We start from the raw sequence: 26,458 nt of genomic DNA, 5'->3' as shown, positions 1-26,458 counted from the left end.
AACCCTCATCCAACAGAGGGCTGATTTCCAAAATCAAGAACTCAAGAAACTAGATATCACTAAACCAAATAATCTAATTAAAAATGGGGTAGAGATCTAAACAGAATTCTCAACAGAAGAATCTCAAATGGCCAAGAAACACTTAAAGAAATACTCAACATTGATAGCCATCAGGGAAATGCAAATCAAAATTACTTTGAGATTCCATCTTTCACCTGTCAGAATGGCCAAGATTGAAAATACAAGCGACAGCTCAAGCTGGAGAGAATGTGGAGTGAGGGGAACACTCCTCTACTGCTGGTGGGTGTGTGTGCCCAAAGGGTGCTCAATCATACCACTAGGACACTTGTTCATAAACTTTTGAGGAAGCTCCCCTAACTGTAACATGGAATTGTATGGCTACATCCAGTCCTTTCCTTTACACGTGGATGTTTGGATGCTTCTGGGAGCTCCACTTGGATATGCAAGAGCCCGGAATTCACAGACTACTGGACAGCTGCTTCTCTGTGAATAAAACGTGTGATCTCCCTCAGTGTTCTCACCACTTCTGGTGTAAAGCCACCACACCTTCCTGCCACTTCAGTTACCCCATCAGAACAGAAGGTTTCTATACTTTATTTCTTCCATGAGCTAACCACCTCGATATCTCATACACTGATTTTTTTGTACCTCTTTACAGAGTACTGATATTACTCCCAGCATTCCCTGAAGGAATCCTAACTTACGTTGTTTAGATATTTCTAAGGTATGTATCTATCTAAAGTGAAAAGCTATTCCATTTAACATTGCCTTTATGTCTCCTGACATATTATCAATAAGTTTATTAACATTATTTGATAGTGCATCCTTCTCAATTTCCTTTGCTGCACTTGCCTTTAACAATATCCTTAAGAGAGATGAAATTAGGATTCCTCTGCTGTTTTGTTGTGGTTGTTGTCTTCAAGGCAGGTACAGCCCTGGCTGTCCTGGAACTCACTCTGTAGACCAGGCTGGCCTCAAACTCAGAAATCTACCTGCCTCTGCCTCCTCAGCACCGGGACAAAGGCATGTGCCACAGAGCCCAACGAAATTAGATTTTCTATTTGTTTGAGAGAGTCTAGATTCAGTCTTCAGTGATGACCTCACAATGTGATTATTTAGTTTAGCCTAACATGGCTAGAACCAACCTCAAGAAGAGGGCTGGTTTGTCTGTTGTTGTTCTGTTTTTAGTGTCTTTTGGACTACTGAAATGTTGAAATCCTCTCCTGGTGAGTTTCAGTGGTAATGCGGCAGAGCTGCATGAGACTGTGTCCTAGGTAACTCTGCACTGCCTGTGGCCGAAGGACAGACTCGTAGTGAACACAGCACCTGGGTTGGAGGTGATGTCATCTTACTAACCAGAAGCCCTGGGGCTCTAGATACTGCAATCACTTTGCGAACGGATGGCTTCCTAGCTTTGATAAAAATTATCTAACAACACTGAGAAGTGCAGAATGAATAGCAATTAATTAAACATTTGTTTTACTTTTATTTTCAGATATAAAATCACTATGCAACTCAAGCTGGTATTGACCTCAGGATCTTCCTGCCTTGGCTCTGCACATACTGGAGTAAACTACCACACTCAGCTCAGGAATTAAAACATATTCAAAACACAGAAAACTAATGAGAACTATGGGAACTCTGTGGGTTCCCAAGCCCATACAGAGGCTTGAACTGGAGCCTGACACTAGGCAAGTATTCTACCCCTAGCCTGCCTTTGTAACTACTTAAAATGGATTTACAGGAATAGGGAGTATTTTGAATTCATTTAAATGTTTTAAAAACAAATCTATAGCCATACTGATGAATATCTTATATATCACCATAGAACCTTCACCTGGCGATGGATGGAGATAGAGATAGAGCCCCACATTGAAGCACCGGACTGAGCTCCCAAGGTCCTGATTAGGAGCAGAAGGAGGGAGAACATGAGAAAGAAAGTCAGGACCGTGAGGGGTGCGTTCACCCACTGAGACGGTGGGACAGAACTAACGGGAGATCACCAAGACCAGATGGAATGGGACTGATGGAACATGCGACCAAACCGGACTCTCTGAATGTGGCTGACGGTGGAGGCTGACTGAGAAGCCAAGGACAATGGCAATGGGCTTGGATTCTACGACATGGACGGGCTCTGTGGGAGCCTTCTCAGCTTGGTTGATCACCTTCCTGGACCTAAGGGGAGTTGGGAGGACCTTGGACTTAACATAGTGTAGGGAACCCTGATGGCTCTTTGGCCTGGAGAGGGACGGAGTGGGGGTATGGGTGGAGGGGAGGGGAGGGAAAGGGGAGGAGGAGGGAAGGAGATGGAAATTTTAAATAAAAAAAGAGAAAAAAAAAACAAATCTCAGAAAGATTCAAATAATGATTGGGTTTCAAGAGTTAAAATTTGCAATCCTCACAATATACAAACAGTCAGTGCTCAATTCAATCAGTCCTGAATTGAAAACAGAAGGAAATACTGAGCACACACCAGACATGGGCAGACGTTTTTCATGTCACTATTCCCAAAACAACACGACATGAAAATTATAATAATCATGCTGTCTCAGGTATTAGAAGTAATGTACAGATGACCTAAACAAACGAAGAACACATGAAATATATGCAAATACTACACCATGTACATGAAGGACTAGGATGGAAGATCTTGGAATCATGGGGTCCCGGATCCCATCTCCACACATATCAAGGGTCAGTCAGACAACGGTTTCTCTACATTTTCAGTTACACATCATCCAGTACAGTCTGAAAATGACAGAGCTGGAGAATTCCTCAGACAATCCTTAAGTAGTGAAAAGCAGAGTTTTTCTGAACAAGACCACAGAGCAGGTTTTCACTCTAACCCGCAGGGAGAAAGGGACAGTGAAGTCCTCAGAGTCATAAACACAGTATTCCTTAGTTGTAATCACCTAAGGATTATCATTCTAACAGCTGTACACATCCATAAAAATATCTCCAGGACTAAGTTGTTGCTTAAAGAAGCCAAGTAGTTAGGTTTTGCTAAATAATACACCATACTAAGTTCAGTGACTCAAAACAATTCCATTGCTTCCTAGAAGTCTACAAATTGATCACTGTGCTATCAGGGAGCAGGCTCAGTTAATGTCCACAATGATTGCTTATACATATGCAATTTGCCAAGGGTAGCTGGGGCTGGCTGGTCTGGGGTGGCCTCAGTGGGGCTGATATGGCCTGCTCCCTTCTTCAGGCTAGCAAGGTGAGCTGGGCTCATGACAGAGTGAGGGATCTAAAAAGAGGATGTACTAAAAATGCAAGTTCATTTTAAACTTCTGCTCAAGCTGTGCATGAGGGCCAAGATGAGACAGACAAGACGACAATGTCAAAGGACCTGGGACCCCACCTTTTTGGGAGGTGTGAGAAAATGACATCACGCACATATGAGAAGGCTAGGCTGACAAAAGCACCAGCTGCACAGCCTGAATTCGACCTGAGACCCAAATAACAAGAAAAAAGGGAACAGACTCCACAAAGTTGGCCTTTGACCTCTATACATTTGTGCTGTCAGACAGGTGCAGTCCAGAGGTGTGCATGCACAAACACACATACACGCAATGATAAATAAATACATATATTTTAATTGGTGTCCTAACACCTACCAGGTGGGAAAGGAGATTCCGCACAGGAAAGTCTAATAACAGGGCAATGTTTGTGAACAAACAATAGAGAGCCTTTATATGCGCTAAAATTAAAACCAAATAAAAGGTGGGCTTTTGGGGTTTGGTTTTTGGTTTTGTTTTTCCTTTAGCATTTCATTAGATAGCCTAGGCTGGCCTCTAATTCATGATTCTCCTGCCTCAGCCTCCTATAATACCATATGTAATAGAAGGCTTTTATTATTGTTGCTGTTAATTCTTGTTTTTAAATTCAGAGGTACAATGAATTTGAATATATGCACATATAGCCTATCTAATGATTTAACAGGCAATACCTACATGGTACTCAGAAAAAGCTATGCATATAAAGTCTACTGCATGTGGAGCTGAATACCAAGAAACGCAGGAAAGAGGCTGAAGTGGAACTTAGTGGCAGAACAAAGGCTTGCCTACCAGGGATCTTGATTTTGATCCTCAGTATCACCAAAAAAAGTTTTCAAAAGAACCAAGGAAAGGTGCAAACAGCTGCTTCTAGATCAGCTGACCAGAGCGAGGGAAGAGTGAGAGAGCTCTCAACATGGCGCACATGTGGTGCATATTTACTTTTAAAATTAACCGCTACATTAGTTTAAATGCAATGACTGATAATCTTTTTGAGACAAAGGTGACATTCAATATGCTATCACTGGTTACCTATGAGCTCCCACTTCATTTAAATCACCACAGTATTCTAAGCTAGTTACTATTATTTCTACCTTACTATATTCTTGTGTGTGTGTGTGTGTGTGTGTGTGTGTGTGTGTGTACATGCACACACAAGCTTTTATTATGGGGTGCCATGTTACCATGGCATGTTTGTAGAAGCCAGAGACCAACATGAAATACTCAATTCTTTCCTTTAAGCATATGGGTCCTGGGGCTAAAACTCAGGTCATCAGGCTTGGAGGCGGGCACTTTTGACACTGAGCCATCTCATCCGTGTAGACCTAGATAACTGAAATGATCTGCTTAGAGTTTCACAGTCTCTATGTTTAGGGCAGGATCAAGATTAGAACCAAGTTATGTCTGGTCCTAAAGACTGTAGCTGGGATGGTGGGATGGTTCAGTGGGTAAGGGTGTTTGCCATGCCAGCCGTGTAACTGAATTTGATCCCCAAAACCATATAAAAATAGGAGAGAAAGATGCCATAGAGTTACTCTCTGTCCTCCACACGCATTCCATGGGATGCATGCTCACATACACTCATCATGCACACTCACATAATAACAAATTTATATTTTAAAAAACAACCTAACACCATCCAACACCTAACTTACAATAGTTGAATATTCATCAACTGAGTTGCAGCTCAAGTTTAATCAGCCATATACACTATAATATAACCAGCAACTGATAGCAATACATTCTTCCTCCAGCCCAAACAAACCTGAGTCACTATTTATCAGCATCTCATCTTGAAATGGAAAAAGCAACAATTAGGACAATTCTTCCAGTGAGAATGATGGATATCAAGCATGACTGAATTCACCCTATGGGGAAAATATTTAATATTTAGTACTGTAAGCATTTTATTAGATTTTGGATATTAGATTGTACTAGCACTTGTGTTTGGATTTTTTAGAGGTATACTTGTAGTGTATGCAATGAAAGATTTATAATTAGGAATTTGACAAAGAAGAAATTATTTACTTTCAGGAATTTTCCAAGTTACCAACATCCAGCAATATTATCTTACTTGAAGTGTTAAATCTGACTTAAAAGAAATCATATACTAATTGCCTTAGCAGATGCTGTAGATATTTGTTGCAAAATGTCACTGAAAAGACGGATTAAATATATTAGTTTAGTACACATGGTGATTTAAAGATTAGAATACATTAAATAAAGTGTGTAAGAAATTATAAATAGACTAAAATGGGTAAAATTATCCTTAAATCGCTAGACAAGCCTTCCTGTTAATGTTACATTAATGAGTTCTGCACAGAGGCTGTGTAGAATGAAACCCTTTCATCAGACGTTGCACATATGCCTTCGCTGTTTGTTTTTCTTCAAAGTAAAACTTAATGAAACAGCTAATAAAACTCAATTTTCCTCCTGACTCCTGAAAGGAACAAGCCCTTGAAGTGCACTCACTGTGTGTTCTTTTGCACTGGCTTTTGCTACTTTTCAGCATGTAAATTTTCCAGTAATGGAAAACAGTCAAAGTCTTAAACCTTTTCTTCCCACTCTTGTAAACCATCTGTATTTCTTCTTCGTCAAGCGACTGCACAATGAAGACATGTTTTGCACACCTACTGAGAACTTTGGTCTTGGGTCATCAAGTTCACCTCCCGCTGGCTTCACAAGGATGTAGAGCATGTGTATTTAAACGGATCTTTATTATGTAAAAAACCAACATAAGGATAGGGGCTTTAACTGGGTTTAAAAAATAAGAAAGGCATATATGAGATTCCTGATTATTCTTTAAAAAAAAAACTGAAAGTGTGATAGGCTGGGAAATAGTATATGCAAAAGGACCAGCTTCCTTCCATGACTTCCATGTAGATGGCAGATGTGTGTGACTCCCAACTGGCTCCTTTGCTGGCCAGAATACACATGCTCTTCCAGCTTCTTCCTGGAAAAGGTGTGACTCTGGTAACACAGTGGAGGTAGACAAGCAGGCTGGGATGAGAGGTTATATTTGAGGTAGGGATGTGTGCAAGGGTATGCAAGGGACCAAAATTAAAAATCAGTACCTAGAAAGTTTTAAGCAAAATGACATAGTAATTTTATGTTTGTCAAATCTAATAAAAAAAATCGGGGCTTATATTTTGTTTTGGACATTTTAAATTCATTTTTTTCTAGTAATTCATTTTTAGCATTTTTTTTACAAAAGTATGTCTATGACAGATTGGAAATAAAAATCTTGATCTTTCATCACAGATGGTTTGAAAAGCATTCAGTTGAGGATAAGATTTGCAAATGCTGTTTACCTCCTTTTGCCCCAAAATATAACATTAGGTACCAAGCTTTGGATAAAGACCATCATTTATAATCTTTCCATTGACACCCTAAGAAAACAGCCTGAGGACACAGAATGTTTAAGAAGCTAAAGGTCGGACAATGGAAGCCGAGATATAGACAACCTGTGCTTTCCGCTAAGGATAAGTCCATGTGTCCTCCTGTCCACAGGATGGAAGCTGGTGCTGACAAAATTTATGAAAATTGGAAGTCTAAACAGCATCTGTGTGATGGAAATTGGCTATTGTCAAAGCAAGATTTCAAGTGGGTAGGATTTTGGGTGGGGGAAAGGAAAGAATAGAGAACACTGTTATTTACTCTGTGGTACTTTTATGGGCACTGTAAAGCAAGAACTGTGAGTGACCACAGGACATTCTGTAGCCTCTAACAGCAAGTGTGAGGAAGAAATGGAAACACACCAATGGCAGGTTTCATCTGCTTCTCAGTTTTGCATAGGAAATCTTGGTGCTCCTAAAATATCACAAGGCATGCATCTTTGGTACGTATTTTATTCATTGCAGATACCCAGACAAGCAATCGGAATATAAAGCTGAGATTAATGTGTTTTACAACGTTGGGTCATAAAAACGTTCATAAGCCATAGAAACAGGTTTGGAGTTAAAAGGTCATATAATTCACTTTGTTCCAGACACTGCTTCTAGTAAGACTGCTTATGATGCATTCTGCAGCTACTCTTTGGTTTTTGCCTAAGAGGGAGAGGTAAGCTGTCCTTGGGACAATGTTAAAGAAGCAGCAGTGCCAACCCCTGGTTGAGCCAGGATGAGGTGTGCCCAGACAACTGTCAAAGAATATGCTGATCATGGGAGGGATGAGTACCTGGTGGGGATAAGCCAAGGGTTAGATACAGCTTCCTAACTGTTGTATTGTTACATGAACATGCTACAAGTACATTCAGGATACTAATGGCAAGAACTAGAGAGATGGCTCAGTGGTTAAAAGCACTAGCTGCTCCTCCAGAGGACCTCAGTTCAGTTCCCGGCACCCACATCAGGTGGCTCACAACAGCTTGTCACACCAGCTGCAGGGGAGCTCTGTTCTCTTCAGGCACCTGCACTCAGGGGCATATACCACACACAGAGAGAGAGAGAGAGAGAGAGAGAGAGAGAGAGAGAGAGAGAGAGAGAGAGAGAGAGAGAGAGAGAGAGAGAGAGAGAGAGAGAGAGAGAGACTGAGACTCTCTCTTGTGTATAAACCCTCCATATCTATTCATTATTTTGGAGCAAGAAGATTTATGTAACCATTTGTGTCCAGCGTCTGAGTCATCCTAGTAGATCTAACTTTTCAGCAGGAATTGTTCTTTATTCCTATATTATTCCCTGGCTGGCACAGAACACAGAACAGCCTCACCTCAGAATACAGCTGTCCTCTTTCTACTGTCTAGCATCTACCCTTCTAGTGCTGGGATTTAAAAGATACATTACTATACATAAGTTCACCAGAAATGCTTTTTCATTTTTTATTTTATTTTTCACTTTTGAGATAAGGTGCATTCTACGTAGTACAAACTGACCTGAAACTCTGGATCCTCCTGTCTTAGTCTCCTGAGGGTTGGTATTACAGGTTATGTATCACTATGTGCAACTGATACTTTTTATTTAAAAAAATGATATAATATGCCTAACATTAACACTATTCGAAGTATTTAGAAAATTATTATGATAGGAAAAATTATGACAAAAATAGCATTTTCAGTATGTACTGTTCAGTGCATTAAGTACAATCACACTGTCTTGTAAATATATTACCATCTTTCTCCATAACACTTAAATCTTCCCCAAGGAAGTGCCACCCAGAAAACAGCTACTTCCCATTCCATCCCCTCCAGTCCCCAGAAACCACATTACTTTCTGTCTGAAGGAACTGAACTATCTTAGTAATTCGTATGAGAAGAGGCCATAAAATGTTTGCTCTTCATGTCTTATTCCACCTAGCATAACATCCTCAAGGGGCATTACTGCTGTAACAGAATGATGCACTTCTTTTCTTTATTGTTACTGCATGTGCATGGACGTATGTGTAAACATGCAGGTGGCATTCCACATCACCTGTGTGGAAGCTAGAGGACAACGTTCTGAAGTGAGTTCTTTCCTTCCACCGTACTGTAGAGGACTGTAACACAATGACATTTGTCTGTCCAACATGGAAAAGACACAACAGGAACACTAGATTGTAGGAATTTCTTACCTTCAACATAATCTTATAGGATCACTATTGTATATGTTGTCTGTAGTTGACCAAAATGGTATATAGCATGTGATTATATAAACATGGCATGTGATTTACAATAGGGTTATACCCTGGTAAACTCACTGAATTTAACACCATAAGATGGCAGTGCACTTAATACACCTAGCTCACTAACCATCACAGCTCAGTCCACATGCTTCCTCTTGTGACCTGAGGCTGAGTGGAACTGTGGCTCTGCCACTACCCAGCAAGAAAGTGTCAAATTGCAGACTCAGTCTGGAAAAGATAAAAAAATATAAATTCACAGAGCATTTGTTCTGAATGTATGTAGCTTTTTTACCACTGCAAGGCTGAAAAATGGTAAATCAAACTACTGTAATTCAGAGACCATTTGTATGGTTGAATTTATAAATTAGGCACAGCAGGAAATTAACAGAGATTAACTAATAATAAACAGAACTATAGTGGTATAGGTTATATGACTGTAGCCTTATGCTAAACTCACCTTTTGTGAGGAGAGACGGTTTTATGCCTACGTGATGAACTAAAGTAAGGCGAGGTCAGAGGTCACAGTACAGTATGAGCCATTACAAGGTGGCTACTGATTAATTGTAAGAGAGCAGCACATACAGCCTGGTGATGTCAGACCACACTTCTTTAACTGTGTCACATACTGAATGTAGTCGGAGGGGGGGCGTGAAAAATTTGTACACAGAAAAAGGTTTCTGAATGTGTAATGACAAAAAAATTAATGTTTTAATGTACAGCCCATCAGTTAATGGCCTGCAGCTTCCCTGGCTGCACTCACACGCGCTGCATCAATTCCTTTGCTGTAGACATCCTTCTGAACACAGTGTGCCCTCTGTACTGCACATGGCAAGGGCAGTGCCACAGCACACTGCCCAACCCCAACCCAGATTCAGGGCTATGACCACTGTGAACTGCACGGCTTTCACCCGACATGTCAAGTTTCCTGCTCTTCTAGAAAGACTATGATGGTTTAACAAAGACTTTCAGTATTTTCCCATTGTTCTCTCAGAATATATCAAATTAGTATATTTTGGAATAATATTTAAAAACATCTGATTGAAGCCGGGCGCACGCCTTTAATCCCAGCACTCGGGTGGCAGAGGCAGGCGGATCTCTGTGAGTTCGAGGCCAGCCTGGTCTTCAAGAGCTAGTTCCAGGACAGGCTCTAAAAAAGCTGCAGAGAAACCCTGTCTCGAAAAACCAGAAAAAGAAAAAAGAAAAAAAAAAAAAAAAAAAAAAAAAAAAAACATCTGATTGAATTGCTGAGGCGAAGTTTTAAAACACTGCTCATAATGGTATGGCTGAAATTAGGAAGTGTTTTGTTTTGCTTTAGGAATGTTCCCATTTTCTATTTTAGGCTGTACCTGACTATGGGCAGGAAAACGGTCTGTCCATGTCTGAGTTAGGCCTCTCTATGAGTAACTAGGAAGGGATCTGCCCATGTCTGAGATAGGCCTCTCTATGAGTAACTGGGAAGGAGTCTGCCATGTCTGAGTTAGGCCTCTGGCTACCACAAACTAGATGTCAACACTCCTCCACATAGCAAATGCACAGCTGCTAGATCCTTCTGGGGTGACTGCAAGTATCCTCAGAGGATCCTGCAAGGAGATCAAGCCCGGGCCATCTCTACCTGATCTAGGCATTTCCCACCTCCTGCTAGGGTTCCTTAACTGGTTTGCTAGTTTCCTGAACAGGACAAGAAAACAAAGTGGCCTCGACCATGTTACACACATCAAAGTACAACTTCTCCTCAGTCTTGGTCCTACCACTGCGCTCAGCTCAGTTCACTCCATAAGAGCTGGAGTACAGCTCATCAAATCCCTAACAAAGCAAACTCCGGCAAGAAGCAATGAAAAGATCCTGACTCCCCACACTGTCGGCACCCCACTCGCCACAGCAGAACTGTGGAAACGGAACAGTTCATGGAGCAGAGAGGACTTCTTCATGAGGAATACCGCACATCCGCCTACTGAGACCTGTGCTCATGCACGGGCAGGGCTGGAGCCATGCTTTGGGCATGGTTTCTTGGAACGGTTTCTACAGACAGCCTTCTGGCTCTGATGGCTAGGAGGTTATTCACAGCAGTCCGAATATAGAAAACGAGCTACTTAGGATACTTTTGTCTCAGCTTAGGGCCTTGATTCACTTCTGGAAGAAGATAAAAAGGTCCCACTCAAAACACTGCCACATGGCTAGTTTTAAATATAAAATGTCCTGTCATGATACATACTATTATGGAAACATTCCATTCCTACAGAAAGAACAGTTTTTACAAAATACTTTTAAAAGAGATTATTTATCTCTTTAAGATAAATGATACACATTAACTTTTTATGTTAATGTTGGGGTGTTTTCATAGATTCTAACTCACCAATTAAAGGATGAAAAGGAACATTAGCATTCCTTTAATTTCTTTTAAAAGGTCAAATAAAATTCTTATTTAATAAAAATTCTTTTGAAAAACTGAAATTTCTAGGATGACAACCTATAAACAGACTAATATCTTCAAATAAAAGATAAAATCATTCAAAAAGAAGGTATTTAATCATTATTTAAACTAACACTTAAGCCGGGCGGTGGTGGCACACGCCTTTAATCCCAGCACTCGGGAGGCAGAGGCAGGTGGATCTCTGAGTTCGAGGCCAGCCTGGTCTACAAGAGCTAGTTCCAGGACAGGCTCTAGAAACTACAGGGAAACCCTGTCTCGAAAATCAAAAAAAAAAAAAAAAAAAAAAAACTAACACTTATTACATACTGTCTTTCCAGACTGTGATATTTTGCTTGATTAGTGCATAGGAGCAAAGAATGAAAAGATCCGGACTGAAGAGGGAAGGGAGTACACGAGGCAATAAACACAGGTAAAGACTGGGAAAGATCCAGACTGGAGAGGGCAGGGAGCACACTGGGCAATAAACACAGGTATAGACTGGAACAGACTAGACAGTGACTAGGACTAAGGAAAAAAGGCAGAACAGACTGAATGTCTAGGTGTGAGGATGCCACATAAGTGCCAGGCAGCTCAAATGCTGAGCAGTATAGTAAATGAAGTAACATGTGCTAACACTGAAAAGTCTAACACAGAAGAATTATTGACACAGATCAATTTGAGCTACAATGGATTATATGGTGAGACCATATCTTTAAAAAGAAAAAGGAAGGAAAGAAGGGGAAAATGAAGAGAAACTCAAAGCCATCCCACTAAAATCAGGAACACGACAAGGCTGTCCACTTTCTCCATACCTCTTCAATATAGTGCCTGAAGTTCTAGCAATAGCAATAAGACAGCATGAGATCAAGGGGATTCAAATTGGAAAGGAAAAAGTCAAACTTTCCTTATTTGCAGATGATATGATAATATACATAAGCAACTCCAAAAACTCTACCAAAGAACTCCTACAGCTGATAAACCCCTTTAGTAACGTGGGAGGATACAAGATAAACTCCAAAAAATCAGTTGCCATACTATACACAAAGGATAAAGAAGCAGAGAGGGAAATCAGAGAAGCATCACCTTTTACGATAGCCGCAAATAGCATAAAATATCTTGGGGTAACTCTAACCAAGGAAGTGAAGGATTTATTTGACAAGAACTTTAAGTCTTTGAAGAAAGAAATTGAAGAGGATACCAGAAAATGGAAGGATTCTCACTTGCTCTTGGATTGGGAAGATCAACATAGGAAAAATGGCAATTCTACCAAAAGCAATCTATAGATTCAATGCAATCCCCATTAAAATCCCAACAAAATTCTTCACAGACCTTGAGAGAACAATAATCAACTTTATATGGAAAAACAAAAAACCCAGGATAGCCAAAATAATCCTATACAATAAAGGTACTTCCGGAGGCATTACCATCCCTGACCTCAAACTCTATTACAGAGCTACAGTAATGAAAACAGCTTGGTATTGGCACAAAAACAGAGATGTTGACCAATGGAATCAAATAGAAAACCTGGATTTTAAACCACAAACCTATGAACACCTGATTTTCGACAAAGGAGCTAAAAGTATACAATGGAAGAAAGAGGGCATCTTCAACAAATGGTGCTGACATAATTGGATGTCAACCTGTAGAAGAATGAAAATAGATCAATATCTATCACCATGCACAAAACTCAAGTCCAAATGGATTAAAGACCTCAATATCAATCTGAACACACTGAACCTCAGAGAAGAGGAAGTGGGAAGTACTCTACAACATATGGGCACAGGAGACCACTTCCTAAGTATAACCCCAGTAGCACAGACAATAAGGGCAACATTGAATAAATGGAACCTCCTAAAACTGAGAAGCTTCTGTAAAGCAAAGGACACTGTCAATAAGACAAAAAAAGGCAACCTACTGATTGGGAGATCATCACCAACCCCACAACAGACAAAGGTCTGATCTCCAAAATATATAAAGAGCTCAAGAAACTAGACTTTAAAATGCTAATTAACCCAATTAAAAAATGGGGTACTGATCTGAACAGAGAATTCTCAACTGAAGAAGTTCAAATGGCCAAAAGACACTTAAGGTCATGCTCAACCTCCTTAGCGATCAGGGAAATGCAAATCAAAACAACTTTGAGATACCATCTTACACCTGTCAGAATGGCTAAAATCAAAAACACCAATGATAGCCTTTGCTGGAAAGGATGTGGATTAAGGGGTACACTCATCCATTGCTGGTGGGAATGCAAACTTGTGCAACCACTTTGGAAATCAGTGTGGCGGTTTCTCAGGAAATTCGGGATCAACCTACCCCAGGATCCAGCAATACCACTCTTGGGAATATACCAAAGAGATGCTCTATCATACTACAAAAGCATTTGTTCAACTATGTTCATAGCAGCATTATTTGTAATAGCCAAAACCTGTAATAGATGCCCCTCAATGGAAGAATGGATAAAGAAAGTATGGAATATGTACACATTAGAGCACTACTCAGCGGTAAAAACATTGACATCTTGAATTTTGTATGCAAATGGATGGAAATAGAAAACACCATCCTGAGTGAGGTAACTTACCAGACCCAAAAAGATGACTATGGGATGTACTCACTCATAAGTGGATTCTAGCCATAAATAAAGGACATTGAGCCTATAATATGTGATCCTAGAGAAGCTAAATAAAAAGGTGAACCCAAAGAAAAGCATCTAGTTATCCTCCTGGATATTGGAAGGAGACAAGATTGCCATGGAAAAATTGGAAACTTGGGGGTGGGGATGGGATGGGGGTAAGGAGAGATGGGGAGAGAAAAGTGTGAAGGGGAGGATGGGGAGAGCTTGGGGGAATGGGACGGTTGGGATGGAGGAAGGATGGATATGGGAACAGGGGAGTATATATCTTAATTAAAGGAGCCATTTGAGGGTTGGCGAGAGACTTGACTCTAGGGGTGTTCCCAGGTGTCCACGGAGATGTCCCCAGCTAGATCCTTGGGCAGCTGAGGAGAGGGAGCCTGAAATGACCCTATCCTATAGCCATACTGATGAATATCTTGCATATCACCATAGAACCTTCATCTGGCGATGGATGAAGCTAGAAACAGAGACCCACATTGGAGCACTGAACTGAGCTCCCATGGTCCAAATGAGGAGCAGAAGGAGGGAGAACATGAGCAAGGAAGTCAGGACCGCGAGGGGTGCGCCCACCCATTGAAACGGTGTGGCTGATCTAATGGGAACTCACCAAGGCCAGCTGGACTGCGACTGATGGAGCATATGATCAAACTGGACTCTCCACACATGGCAGACAATGAGGGCTGCTGAGAAACCAAGGACAATGGCACTGGGTTTTGATCCTCCTGTATGTACTGGCTTTGTGGGAACCTAGCCTGTTTGGATGCTCACCTTCCTAGACCTGGATGGAGCGGGGAGGACCTTGGACTTCCCACAGGGCAGGGAACCCTTACTGCTCTTTGGACTGGAGAGGGAGGGGGAGGGGTAGGGGGAGAGAAAAGGGAGGAGGGGTGGAAATTTTTCATTAAAAATAAATAAATGAATAAATAAATAAATAAATAAATGGAAAGTGACATAGAGCTACTAAATGAAAGGCGTGGGCAGAATGGTCAAGTGTAAGAATATTCTGGCTGGAGAAGTCTGTCAATTCAGAGGCCCCAGGACGGGTATAGTTTTTTGTTTTGTTTTTTTTTTTTGTTTTTGTTTTTATGGTTTGGTTTGGTTTGGTTTTTCAGGACAGGGTTTCTCTGTGTAGCTTTGGAGCCTGTCCTGGAACTTGCTCTGTAAACCACACTGGCCTCGAACTTACAGAGATCCGCCTGGTTCTGCCTCTTGAGTGCTGGGATTAAAGGCGTGCACCACCACCACCCAGGAAAAGAGATGTTTGTCTGGCATATTTGAGAAGCAGCAAGGAGGCCATTGTTCTTAGACAGTTATGATTTTTAAAAGGCATGCAAAGTGACTTCAGGGAATAAGAAAGGTGGGGAAGGGAAAAGATCACAGAATTTATAGATCATCAGAACAGTTTGGTTTTAGTTTGAGTTATTGTATTATGGAAAAATAATACTATATAACCTTTTAAAGAATTATGCTATAGCAACACAAGAGCAGAGGAGGAAGATCATTCTGAAGAAAGTCCCAGCAAGCACTGATAGTAGTTTACACTGAGAAGGTAGGCAGAGAGAGGATCCAGAGAAGGCAGGTGGGGAGAGGATAAGAAATAGTCAGATTCTGAATATAGCAGGCATTTCCTAGTGGATTGGACTTGAGGGCTGAGAAACATAAGGTAGTAGGTACAACTCCAGTAGCCTGAATGAGAAAGACAGAGTCGGCAGCCAGGTCTGGATGATGACAGATGACTGACTTTGGGGGGAGAGGTACAAACAGTTCATTCCTGGACATGTTCACTTTGGGATCCAAGTAGAAACATCAAAACAGAAACATAAAGTGTAGGAACAAAGGAAACTGTCTTCTCTGAACACTAAAGATTGGCTAAAATGATCTCACAATATGCAGCTTAACAGGAGAGAAGAAAAACTAAAGTGCATGAAGAAGAAATCATAGCTTGTGTGTTCCACACATGAGACCACACATGCCATCTGCAGAAGGCAAGAGGAACAGAGGCTTCGACAGGGGATGACTTGGGTTGATATGGCCATGCTAGCTGTAGGAGAGAGGAGGAGAATGCACAGCTTGCCTTACTAAGTATTTACGTCTCCCAGGTATCCTCTGGAGCTGTCTAGGAATTCCTGGGCTTCTCTGTCAGATTCTCTTTTCTCCACTGATTGACAATTGCTGGTTAATAAGATTTCATACCAGTTGCATGCCTTTTGGAAAGAGAGCTTTCCGATGGTCCCTTCCTGCACGTTGGTATGAAGGGGGGCGGCTGGTGTAGGGCTTGAAGGTAGAAAGGAAAGTACAAGTCCTTGAGTTCCATTCTCAGCTGAGACGCTGACATGCTGCCTGCTGCGCTGAGAGGGCCACGAGAGGATTGTTTTTCAAGTTCCAGCACAAATACAAAGTTGATCTATAAATCTGTAATTCAAGAGAGAACTCTGGGTAGTAGGGACTTGTTTGGAGGTGACAGAATTTAAATGAGGAGGAATCTCTAGGGTTATGAGAATAAGTCGAGGTCTGAACCTAGGCACTAATGTCATGAGACTGTGAACAAAAAAATGACACAGCAGAGGAGACTGTAAAAGGAATGAAGCACAACACAGGAGGTAACCACGAGACTGAGGACACCAAGACAAGGGAAAGAGGACCAAGACTGTCAAGTGCTGCTAAACGAGCAAAGATTCTACAAATGAATTTAACAGTCTAGAGATCATGGTAGTACACAGTAATATTAACTTGTCTAGAGGTCATGGTAGTACACAGTAATATTAATATTTTGGTTTTTATTACAAATAGGAATAGGAGTCCTGTTACTTAATAAAGTCTTATAAAATGAATAGGCTTTTAAACAGTAGTCAATGAACCATTCAGTTCAAACAATCCACAATGGAATGAAATACCATGGGATGTATCTACCGAAATAGGGACATCTTGGCTGGCATGCTTCTAGTTTGCATGCTCTTCCTATAAGTAAGTGGTGCTTACAGTGCTGAGAACCAAGGCTATATAGAAAGAAGGATACAGAAACAAAATCACTGTCTCTGCTGTCACTGAGCTCTCTGGGGAACCAGGCAGGTGTATAATCACATAGCCAGTGATGTGGCAATTTATGAAAGACAGCATCTAAGCCAAAGCTGGATAATCGGAATGGTGGCCTTAAATTTAATCTCAGAAAATACTGTAGCGATTATATGCAAAAGACTTATCCATACGAATTACAAAATGTGTTGATCAACATGTGAAGACATGTTCAGATAAACAGGGTTTAGGAAGAAATACAAATGGCAATCGCCATGTAGCCTCAGGTGGCAGAACTTCAAAGTCTCTTGTCTAAGAAACGGAATGAAAGTGACAAAAGTGGTCCAAACACCATCTCAGGACAGAGACCCGCCAGGGAAGGCACTGCTAAAACACCACACTGCATCATGGAAGCTGTTGAGATTCATCTCCGTGCCTTTCCATCTCTCTCAGACGCTCAGGGTCCTCAGGTTCTGAAAACAGTAACCTCACCAGCCAACAGTCCAGATGCTCGGCCGAGCTGACACGGAGGGAACAGCAATACTCAAAGTGGCCAGCTCAGAAACCATCCTGAGTTAAGACAGTCCCACAGAAACTAGTCCCAGTTAAAGCCAGCTACCCCATAGCAATATAACAAGAGAGATCCAAGAAATGAGAGCCCTGAACTCTGCCTGCCTTACATTCATATGCCTAGAAAAAAAAAAAAAGGAGGCTCAAGTTCCCTGCATATCATGGGTAAAGGGTGAAGGGGCTCCATCACAGAAGGGGCTTCCTCCTGGACCCCAGGTTAGGTACTAACCATATCCAAACACCTGTTTTCACAGAGAGATGATTATTTATTAAGCAGGGAAGAAAGTTATAAAGTGGCTTCTTTCTGACTCAGGCAGAAAACAGCAACAAATGACCTCACAGGTGTAATTATTAAGAGGCAAAGGGGAGGTCTGTGTGAGAATGGGCCAGGATGTGGTAGGAAAGAAGATAGAGGACCAGGAAGAAAGGGAAGGGGACAGCAAAAGGGGAGGGATATTTGTCTGGGAGGGACAAAGGACTGCCTCTAGACAGAGGAGACAGATGTGGCCCATAGGCAAATGGCAGTTTATAAAGGTAAAGGGAGGACCCCATGTTAGAATGATGTGTTTCATTTCAATTGGGCATGATAATTAGGTTAACCAAAGAGGGCTTCTGATTGCTGAGCTTTAGAAGTCAGCCTCGGGAGGAGGAAGTGGACAAATAAGGGAACAGACCTTGTGGCTAGCTTTAGGAATGTAATCTAAAGGTTTTAAGGCAGAAGGAATGGGGGACAAGGCCTGTGAGAGCCACATGTTTGAAGAGGCTAGTGTCCCTTCAAAAGGGAATGGGCACAGGAAAAACAAAGCAGGGCAGTCTTAGAACCTGCTTGAACTCTGAATGTGCTCTCCAATCCATGGTAGATCCGTAGAAGCCTTGCTGGACATAGGAAGGCCTGTCTGGGAGCCCAGCATTCATGAGATGGAAGCAGAAAGAAGGCAAGCATGGGACCAACCTGGAGTATGTAACAGGAACTTGTTATAAGAAAGTAGAAAGGAAATTTTAAGCTTACACATTTTAAACCATATGTCCTCACTGGAAAGGAAATCCATATTATAAAACCAGACATCATGTCATTTAAATATTCATTCATCCAACTGTGCATGAGAATTTGCACTCATTTGTGGTCACACAGTCTGAAGAGTTGGTCACCTACAAAACACTGCAAACTCTTTACCAACTGAGCTATCTCTGCAGCTGTCATATAAATTTCCTCCTAGATTAAAGTATTCCATCCTGCAGGAAACTCCTTAAGCAGGAAAGTAAACACCTCAAAATAACTCCAGGAAGTCCATGAAACTGACCAGATTCACTAGGCCCCTCCCTGCCAGAGTAAGCAATAAAAGCTGAGGGTCCCCCCTCAGACAGAAGGAAGCTAGACTGCCAAGAAGACTCTCAGACTAGCTGGGCTTCAAATACGGAGCAGCTTCCTATAAGAAGCAGAAACCAGCCGAGCACCTGGAAGAGGGTTAAAACAACTGAGAACCTGGAAAGGACACTCTCCAACCTGGTGAGCCGCCTGCAGACTGTGCAGTGTGCTCTAGGTTTCCCAGCTTTTGTGTGCTGTCACCCATACTGGGGTGGGCACTGGCAATGAAGCTGTCTTTGAGTCATTTCTACCCCTTAAATACCCCTCCCCCATACTACTCTTTAGTAACCCACTGGTTCACAAACTTGGACTCTGGTGATAGCCATACTTTGGTCTGTCATGGGATTCCTAGCTAGGGTGAATAGGCATATGGGTTGAGTCTTCCAAGGAAAAGTTCTGTCACACAATACTAGCCTCATGTGACTACTTATAAAACAAAAATGTACCATCATACTGAAAGGAATATTACAGTTAGTTCATCCGATAATCTATTATAAATTAGTAACTTGACTTAGGAAATTGCATATATATACAGTTTTATATATACAAAATCAAATATATATTATATAGCTTCAAATATATGTATATATACATATATATATATACATATATATATATATATATAATCAACTCTTCTGGCTTTGTTTAACATGCCACAAATCTTAGGCTTGCCAAGCCTACCACTACAAGAGAACCTTCTTAGAGAACTTTGGAAATGCAGACTGTAACCTCCCCAGTGAGCTAAGTCATCACTACAACCAAAAGTGTGCTCTTATTTGACAAACTAGCATCATTATTACCATTATTTAAATTTAAATTTATAAACTTGCAAAGTATCATAGATTTCATTTATCATACTCTTGATAATATTTTATGAAATATTGGAAAGTATCTAATTCACAAGCAGTGTAACCATTACTTCTTGAAATGATCACTAAAGATTTGTATGTGCTTAAGACATAAATCTTATCACAACACTCAGTCAACTAAGAATACAAAATCTAATGTAATTGATTAAGTTTCAGAATTTATCATAAACCATAGCACACACATCCAAGTACATTTTTCTCCTAATCTCCAAAGTTAATTGTTTTTTTAATCTAGTCCCAAGAGATGTGAGTCAATATACTTCATCATTATAAGTGACATTTTGAGCCAGAGATATTTCATTAACTAACAGTGAATGATTAAATGATTAAACAAATACATCTATGATCAACAACAGGAAAGGATTATTAGTAGGAAGATATATAAATCTATAAAACAAAGTAGAAGAATAAAATTTTAAGTATTGCAAATTAACGGATGCTTCATTGGGTTGGTGGCAGCGGTGGTAGTTTAATTGGTGGTAGCAGTGGTAGTAGTAGTTTAGTTTGGTGGTAGCAGTGGTAGTTTAGTTCGGTGGTAGTGGTGGTAGTTTAGTTTGGTGGTAGCGGTGGTTGTGTAGTTTGGTGGTAGTGGTGGTGGTGTAGTTTGGTGGTAGCAGTGGTGGTGTAGTTTGGTGGTAGTGGTGGTAGTGTAGTTTGGTGGTAGCAGTGGTAGTGTAGTTTGGTATGGTCTTTGAAACAAGATGTCATGGTGTAGCCGAGCCTGCCCTCAAAGTTGTGGTCCTCCTGTCCCAGCCTCTAAAGTGTTGGGCCTGTATCACCACAGTCAGCCAATACATGAACGTTTCTGTTACACATATAAAGAAACATTGTTCTTAAAAATTCCTGGGAAGGATCTTCCAGTAAACTTTAGAAGTGTCACTAAATTTTAGTTCATCTAAGGATGCTGTTTATGCACAGCATGGTGCTTGGACTGAGAAACGTCACCTTAAGTACACACAATCAAACATTTGGTCCTAGCTGTTGAAGCTACCCGGGGAGGTTATGGAACCTTTAGTTGGCAGAGTTGCTGAAGGAAGCATGTTACTGGGGACAGGGTTTAAGGGTTTATAGCCTCACCCTACTTCCTGCATGGGTAAAAAATGTGATCAGCCAGCTTCCTGCTCCTGTGGCCATGCCATGCCTTCCCCACCGTATCCGGACTCTGTCCTTCTAGAACTATAAACTAAAATAACCTTTCTTCCTTAAGTTGCTTCTAACACTGCAACAGAGAAGTAACTGAAACACACAGATGCTGACATTTTAAGGGGATAGACAGCATTTTACCTCGGAAATGAGAACAATTCCTTCTAAGAGGTTAATGCATGAAGAAGGCAACATTAAATGGCTTACACTGTGCAGATGTGTAGCCGTGATCACAACTGTTTAGAATGGCTTACACTGTGCAGGTGTGGACTGTGATCACAACTGTTTAGAATGGCTTACACTGTGCAGATGTGTACCCGTGATCACAACTGTTTAGAATGGCTTACACTGTGCAGATGTGTACCCATGACCACAACTGTTTAGAATGGCTTACACTGTGCAGGTGTGGACTGTGATCACAACTGTTTAGAATGGCTTACACTGTGCAGATGTGTACCCGTGATCACAACTGTTTAGAATGGCTTACATTGTGCAGGTGTGGACTGTGATCACAACTGTTTAGGAACGGAGACAAAAGAGTCACTCGAGAGACCATGTTTGAAAACTAATTTGGGAATCATAGAAAAACTTCAATTCAAAAGAAAAAAGTACCTGGGTGGTGGTGGCACACACCTTTAATCCCAGCACTCGGAGGCAGAGGCAGGGGGATCTCTGTGAGTTCAAGGCCAGACTAGTCTATAGAGCTCGTTCCAGAACAGGCTCCAAAGCTACACAGAGAAATCCTGTCTCAAAAAACCAAAAAACCAAAAAAAAAAAAAAAAAAAAAAAGAAAGAAAGGAAGGAAGGAAGGAAGGAAGGAAAATAAAAAAGAAAAAAAAGGAAAGAAGAACAATAAAACTGAATGGTTATGCAAATTATGTAACAAGTAAATTGATTACTCTATAATTTGATTGTATTTCTGATAGGCAAATATATATCAACACATTAGACATATACTTGGAAAATAGTTTTAAAGACTTATTTGACTTTTAATTATGTGTATGCACATGTGTCTACGTGGGCACATAGTCAAGGAGTAGTGAGTGCCCCTGAGGTCAGAAGAGAGTGGCAGAGCCCCTAGAGTTGGAGTGCAGGCAGTGGTGAGCCACCTGACCTGTGAGCCTGTGGAAGAACACAAAGCACTCTTAACACCTGAGCCAGCTCTTCAGTCCTATGGAAAATATTTTTAATCCCCTTTAATAATGTACTTCATAAACAAAAGAATTTGAAATCTTTTAAAAACAACATATTCATGATGCCAGTATGCAACAGAAATCCACTCCAAATTCTCTTTCCAGCTTTCCTCTTCATTAAATTCTAGATCAAAATTTACAGAAATAATACATTAACCTTGAAGACATTATACAAGATGACAGAAACCAGTTATTAAAAGAAAAATACTGTTTGATTCTACCATGGCACGACATTCCTGTACCAATCAGATCCAGGGGACAAAAGTGAGACGAGGTTAAGAAGAGCAAGGTACACTTCAGGAGTGGGTGACACAGCAATGTAAGTGACTCAGCATCACTGAGCTGCGCATCTAAAGGGTGAAAGTAAACCCCATGGCATATATACTTTACCACAGTTTTTAAATTAAGTAAATAAAAATTTATAAAAAATAACATATTTTCCTTTGGAGTGCTCAAGTTTGTGTTTGAATATATGATAATAAATAAATTTGCAGAGTTCACTTGGGAAACCTATCATTTGGAGGCACGGGGGAAAAACAAAGCAAGCCAAGTTAATTAAATTGAGATATATTACGTCATTTTCTATATAACACAAGTGCTTTGAAACACCAGGTTTCTGGCTGTGAGTTGATAATTGTGGAGCCAGGTGATAGGTACACAAAAATTCATTATACGATTCTCTCTAGTGTTGTATGCTGGATTTTTCATAATAAGACATTAAAAATAAAGATAGCTGTGCAAACAAATGAGATGTGAAACTCAGCAGGGCAGAGAGAGTGATGGGAGACCACGGTGGGTTTTGTACTCAGATCATATTGAAAGATAAAGTATGGAAATACTTTACAACCTGCTTTAAAAATATGAACTTGAAGATAGATAGCAAAATGGAGAAGGATTGAAGAAAGCACTGTGTACGACCCAGCAAAAGACTCCTAGGAAAAATGAATTATAAACCGGTTTAAATTTATACTCAGTTAAATTTAATTTTTTTACTTAGTTATTTTTTGAAGGAGGAAAATTTTTTTCTTTCTCCTATTTTTTTGGCTTTTTGTTTGTTTGTTTTTCTGGTTTTCTGTTGGTCATTGCTGTATAGAGACAGAGTATCATCCTACAACCCAACCTGTCCTGGATCTCGTTACATAGCACAGGCTATCCTTGAACTCACAGCAACCTACCTTAACCTCCCAAATACCTGGTCAGCACCATACTTAGCCACTTTTTAACTTCATATGAATTAGAAAACAAACTTGTATTAACCAGTTTCTAAATTATAATGTATAATAAAAATTAACTAAGGGAAAAACTCTCTAATTCTTTAAGAATAGCATACAAAATCAGGCGTGGTGGTACAAGCCTGTAATCCCAGTACTTCAAATGTAGCGACAGAGGATTAGAAGTTCAAGGCTATCCTCAGCTACACAAGTTTGAGGCCATCCTGGATTGCATGAAATTCTGTCTCAAAAACAAAATGAAGAATAACAGAAAAGTTAGATAATATTAACTGCATAAAATCTAATCTCAGGAAAGTAGGAAATTTTGTTTTCAATTCTGAATGTCCTGTTCCCACACTACCGTGGAAAAAAAGGAAACTTCCAAATGTGTGAGAAATTATTTTACCAGTATTCTGCAAAAAGCAAATTTACAGAACTAAGATATTAAATGAAAAAAATACAAAACAAAACTGGAACCAGGGAGATGACTCAGTAATAAAATGCTTCTCACACAAGCATAGGACCTCAGTTCAGGTCCTCAGAGCCCATGTACAAAGTTGGGACCAGCAGCTTAGGCCTATAGCTGGTTAGGCAATGACAAAAGGCCCCCTGGGGTTTGCTAGCCAACCAGTCCAGCCAAACTAAAGCAAGCAAACATAGACAATAAACAACTTAGCAACTTTGAGTTACTGGGCTTAGACTGTGCATACACACCTCTTCTAATAATGCACTTGGCAACCAGGACTCTACTGTGTGTGTAATAATATACACACACACCTCCAAACAATCAATGCATCCAACAATCTGTTAGCAACCTAGGACCCTCATCTGCACTGACCTGCACATACCCCACTTCAAACAAAATGTAAGAAGTTTCTGCTCCACACAAGACCCATCAAACATAGACAGTTTCCAGTCAGTTATTCTTCAGATATGCCCGGGTACAGAGGTCGGGGGCTCAGCCTGCAGAGAGAATATTTTATTACCATCTCATGCTTATGCATAACTTGGCATGCACTGATTAAAATCAGATACATTAGTTTGAAGACCCCAAACTATCCTCTAGTGACCACACTCTGGGGGCCATTAAAGGAGCACCAAGAGTGCCTGGAGCTCTGTGGGGCCCTCACTTGTGTTGTTTTCTGATCTATGCTACCATGTTGTTCTAATTAAAGTTCCTTGCCATTTTGGAATCCGTATGAGCCTTTAGTACAACTATTTGAATAACAGGCCAAGAACTGAAAGACACCCAGCCGAGAACCTCATGACCACTAATAAAAAATCAACAAATGTGGTGTGTTCCATGACTAAGAGACTGGATCTCAAAAATATGGTAAGTGATTGAGAAACACACTGAATATCAACCTCTGGACTATTCAAACACAGGTGAACGTGTGTGTGTGCGCACACACACACACACACACATGAATGAACAAATACACGCACATATATACAGACACAGTTAACAAATGGAAAACTCTAGAGGGAGAGCTGAAGTGAGGTGTTTGGGCTTTGTTTTTACCTTGTGCGTGGGAGGCAGGTATGATTTCCTTGAACCAGCCTACTGTGATATTTAATTTTCAAATACATACTTAAGAGTTCATGAATGCACAAAGTAGGAGTGAGACTCTTGACACCTCTGTCCAGTTATATAAAGCTAGAGAGTTTCTTATATGATCCGGGCTTTATGGACTGCAGTGAGAACACAGTATCTCCGAGTGAAGATGCTTGCAGACATGTTTTATGAGGCACCATAATAAACATCATTAACCATGGTATTAAGGAGAAGAGCAATGGCTCACATAGTGGCTTTGCTCATTTTTCTTAAAACACAGAAGGACCTAAGTTCCGAAAGCCACAAAATGAACAGTAGACATTCTTGTGAAGACAGAATTAAACTAATGGGAAAAAATTAAGTGGAAAGGGGCTTTAATTAAAGTTTGCTATTTTAATATTATTACTTCAATGAAATTTATAAAATCAGAGAGCAATTAATCCAAAATTGAATCTAAATGTATATTGTCTAAACATAAAATGTATATTGTCTGTCTTTAATCCCCCGGCTTCTGTGTGTGTGTAAGCACATGTACACTATCTGTCCATACACAGTCTACTCCTCTACTGCTCCCCCCTTCTGTGTGTGTAAGCACACACACACTCTCTGTCCATACACAGTCTACTCCTCTATTGCTCTCCCCCCGTTCTGTGTGTAAGCACACACACTGTCCATACACAGTCTACTCCTCTATTGCTCTCCCCCCGTTCTGTGTGTAAGCACACACACTGTCCATACACAGTCTACTCCTCTATTGCTCCCCCCTTCTGTGTGTGTAAGCACACGCACGCACACTATCTATCCATAATTTCTCTATTGTTCTCCACCTTTTTTTTCCGACAGGGCCTCTCTCACTACCTGGAAATTCACTGAGACTTAGAATCCTTTCTTACTTTTTTTTTTTTTTTTTTTTTTTTTTTGGTTTTTCGAGACAGGGTTTCCCTGTAGTTTCTAGAGCCTGTCCTGGAACTAGCTCTTGTAGACCAGACTGGCCTCGAACTCAGAGATCCACCTGCCTCTGCCTCCCAAGTGCTGGGATTAAAGGCGTGCGCACCACCGCCCGGCTTTCTTACTTTTTTTTATTTTCAGATTGTGGTGGCATGCACCTTTAATGCATGGGATGCAGGGTCAGGTGGACCTCTGTGAATTTGAGGCCAGCCTGGTCTACAGAGTTCCAGGGCAGCTAGGGCTACACAGAGAAACCATATCTTTAAAAAACAAAATTTTAAAAAAAAAAATCATTTTTCAAAATAGTCTTTTCTCTGTTTTCTGGAAATGTAGAGAAGGAATGGAAGGAAGTGAGTTTTGGAGCGGACAGTGGAATTATAGAAGTACCGGAGGAAGCCACAGTGTGGATGCGCCCTTAAGGAGTTTCTATATTATTCTGTGATAAAATAGAGTTCCAGCTGAATACAAAGGAAGAAATGTAGGAAATGGAACCTTTGTGTGAGGGTTAACTATTCTGGAAATGTTCTGGGGTAAGTTATAGGAGAGCTGGGAGACAAGAAGTTGGACCCGGTGAGGAGCTATCCCTCCCCACCCCCCCACCACCACCCCCACCCAGCCAGTGCAGAGGCAGCTAGCTAGACCACTGAGTGTG

The 26,458-nt window shown here is 40.8% G+C and overlaps 1 protein-coding gene across 2 annotated transcripts in view; it reads right to left on the bottom strand.

Moving 5' to 3' along the window:
- Window positions 1–26,458, bottom strand: part of Atg10 (autophagy related 10) — a 276,120-nt gene that overhangs the window by 224,105 nt on the left and 25,557 nt on the right. The window contains exon 2 of one of the 2 annotated variants that reach the window (XM_038324447.1): window positions 24,142–24,266. The exons of the other annotated variant lie outside the window; for it this stretch is intronic. The gene's annotated coding sequence lies outside the window, so the exon portion shown is untranslated. The remainder of the gene's footprint in view (window positions 1–24,141; window positions 24,267–26,458) is intronic. 2 annotated transcript variants of the gene reach the window in all.

This window comes from Arvicola amphibius, chromosome 3, assembly GCF_903992535.2.
Source record: "Arvicola amphibius chromosome 3, mArvAmp1.2, whole genome shotgun sequence".
NCBI classification, from domain to species: Eukaryota; Metazoa; Chordata; class Mammalia; order Rodentia; family Cricetidae; genus Arvicola; species Arvicola amphibius.
Note: the sequence above shows the minus strand (reverse complement) of the source record. Positions and strands in the feature narration are given on the sequence as shown.